Raw genomic sequence first — 3,111 nt, 5'->3', positions numbered from 1 at the left:
TGATTAAACCTCAGATCAGTTAATGCTTTAATAATGAATAATACAGATATAAATGTTTTGGTATTTACTCCAGGAAATCCATGCAGTAATGAGAAGAATAAGAAGAGCATCATTATACGCAGCAAAACATTATGACGGGATGCACTGGCAAAATCAAATCACTGTAGACTGGATACTAATCAGAAATGTTTATAAATACTAAATACACGTCTTAGAATTATATGTATTTCATAGTGAAGCAACACAACGTCTGTTGTTGTTCAGGAGACAATAAGACAATTCTTCAAAACTCTGAATCTCTAGTTTAATCTTCAGCTTTAATGTTCTGGATCACAACGCTCAAATGCAAACATGGATAATCATCCAATAGTCCCTGACACACACACACACACAGATTCCAGCTTGTGTTCTGAATGTGTCAGGTTGTTGTACGGTGTGTGTGTGTTTCCTGTGACTGTGGGCTGCAGGGCGCAGTAATACACAGCAGAGTCAGTTAAAGCAGCGCCAGAGATATCCAGATACACACGAGTCTTCTGCTCATTTAATCTAGCAGATATTCCAGGAACCGCAGGCTCAGCCGATTGCTTAAACTGAGCTTCATTAACCAGAAACAGGAAGTCTGGTCTGGATCTCGGGTACTGGCGGTACCAGTGGAGATTGTCTGTAGCAGCCGATCCGTTGTAATCGCAGGACAGGGTGATCGTTTCCCCTTCTGAGCGTAATTTGTAAGGAGAGACTGGGGCTATTCCCTCACTGGAGGCATCACCTGGAGAAAGAGAGGAAGATGAAGTGCTTTCTGTTGTGTTCTCTTCTCAGGTGTTCATCATTTCTCTTACCTGTTAAGAGGGAGACGAGCCACAGACACAGAAAGGATATCATTCTGACACGGAACAAATGAGCATCTATGCCTCTATCTCTGAAGCCTATGGAGTTATAACCTTGTGTCTTCTCCTCTTGTGTGTCCTCTGAAGAATGGGTTGAGTTTTGGTGGAAGAGCGCCCACTGGTGGATCATTTCAGACTTCGCATTACATGTTTCTGCTTACATTGGCCTGTTGAAAACACATTTCAGTAAAATAGTCAATCTAATCCAGTGGAGATTGTGAATATCTTTATCACTCCAGTTACCACACATGTGCCTGTAAATGGCTTATTTTAAGCAAGTTTATTGTTTTGTTTATTTGATATATTATTCACACACTATTTTTACAACTGCATGCAACTGTTAAATGTTTTAATCAAGCATTTATATTTTTTTACATATCCAGAGCCATGGAGAAATTATTCGAAATAGAGATTTCATTTCAACACCATGGGCCAGTTGTTCAAAACATTTAATCTGGATAAAAATTATCTGGATTTGGAAATCCCATGTTTTGCTATCCAGGATCAGGTTTTTCAAAGCAAAATTGGATTGGATCACCCTGATCCAGATGCACACCTTTTCAGATTACTAGTGCTCTACGGAGTCCCTAAAGGGACATGGTGATGGAAAAAATATGACTGGTTCATCTCTTATAATTGATAAGAAGTAAAAAGTCTTATAAGTGATAAAAAAAACACTTTAAATTTAATGTAATATATTTTTTTATTATATATTTACAGCTGTGTGGAGATTATTTAATGGCGGCTAAATCTTTTTTCACTTTGACTGTGGGCTACCGAAAGGCTTAATAGTGTCTACTTCTGATTTATTACTTTAACAATTAGCCTAACTAATCAAGAGCAAATTAAATTATATGTGTTTGTGTATTATATGATACAAATGTTGTATTTGTTGACCAGTTTTAAAGTTTTACTACATTTTCTTCCTGGAATCCACCTTGAAATCCCCCTGTTGGGATCAGGATAATCCAGTTTTTTTGGATCAAAGTTATCCAAATCCTACTGACAAGTTTTGAACAACACAAGCTGAAGGTTTGATCCAGATTAAAGCTAGGATTGGATTCCGTGATCTAATCTGAGTTCAGATTCCTTCTTTCCCTTTTGAACAACCCATTTTCAAGATTTGATCCAATCCGATAACCAGAATCCGATCAGCTGACCTTTGAACAACTGGCCCCATATGATATACAGTGTGTTTGGAGGTTATTGTATGGCGTGTGTGTGTTTCCTGTGACTGTGGGCCTCAGGGCGCAGTAATATAGAGCAGAGTCTGATACAGTTGCAGAGGAGATCTCCAGATGCACACGCTTATCTTTAACATTCACTTCGCCATCCAGTCTAGGAATACGGGGTTCTGCATGTATTATAGTCTTCTTGGCTGACTCGATGACGATGAGCAGAAATTCCAGTCCTGATCCAGGATATTGTCGATACCAAAGTAAATTCTGTGCACTGACATCATATTTGCATGACAGAATGGTTGTCTCGCCTTCGATAATGTTTGTTGTGCCCTGCTGTGCTGTTATTGTCTGTGCAACACATTCATCTGCAAAAACAGACATTTATCAATAACAGGTGCATTATAGTTATATAGCTGTAAATATATTTAAACTGGTCTTGTACATACCCAGTGTTATCATCAGCAGAAGCAGAGAGCACAGGAACATCATGACTACACTGTAGAACATGTGAATATTGAGATTGAGAAATGACAATCTCTCAAAGCTCCACCCACATCTCATCATCAGCTCCACCCACATCTCATCATCAGCTCCACCCACACATCTCATCATCAGCTCCACCCACACATCTCATCATCCGAGCGTTCAATATTTCAATGAAACTGGTTATGAGAGATGAATGGCAGAGAAACTGTGAGGAAAACGGCATGATTTTATTTGGGTGTGATCACACATTGTGAAATCAATGCTGAATTTTTGGAAGTATTTATAAAAAATCATCACATTCAATTAGACTTTCTTCTTAATGTTCTATAGAGCTGAACATTGTAAATCTAGGACTGTTGCTATACAATATATAAACTGATTGATATAAAATATCAAACCACAAATATTCTGATTCACACAAGTAATGCAATCAAACTACAGAGGACATTTAAATAGGGCTAATATTTCAATTAAATTAGACAGCATTACTGTTTATAACCAACATTTGTATATATTAGTAATAATATTAGTATAGTAATTCAGTTTTGTACAATCCCTAT

The 3,111-nt window shown here is 37.7% G+C and overlaps 1 gene segment (V, D, J or C); it reads right to left on the bottom strand.

Moving 5' to 3' along the window:
* Positions 1 to 2,035: 2,035 nt before the first annotated feature.
* Positions 2,036 to 2,554, bottom strand: LOC307127937 (T cell receptor alpha variable 3-like). The segment is given in 2 exons: positions 2,512 to 2,554; positions 2,036 to 2,430 (listed from the first exon to the last, which is right to left on the bottom strand).
* Between the last annotated feature and the right edge of the window lie 557 nt (positions 2,555 to 3,111).

The sequence above is a fragment of the Gobio gobio genome, assembly GCF_949357685.1.
Source record: "Gobio gobio genome assembly, chromosome: 6".
Lineage (NCBI taxonomy): Eukaryota > Metazoa > Chordata > Actinopteri > Cypriniformes > Gobionidae > Gobio > Gobio gobio.
Note: the sequence above shows the minus strand (reverse complement) of the source record. Positions and strands in the feature narration are given on the sequence as shown.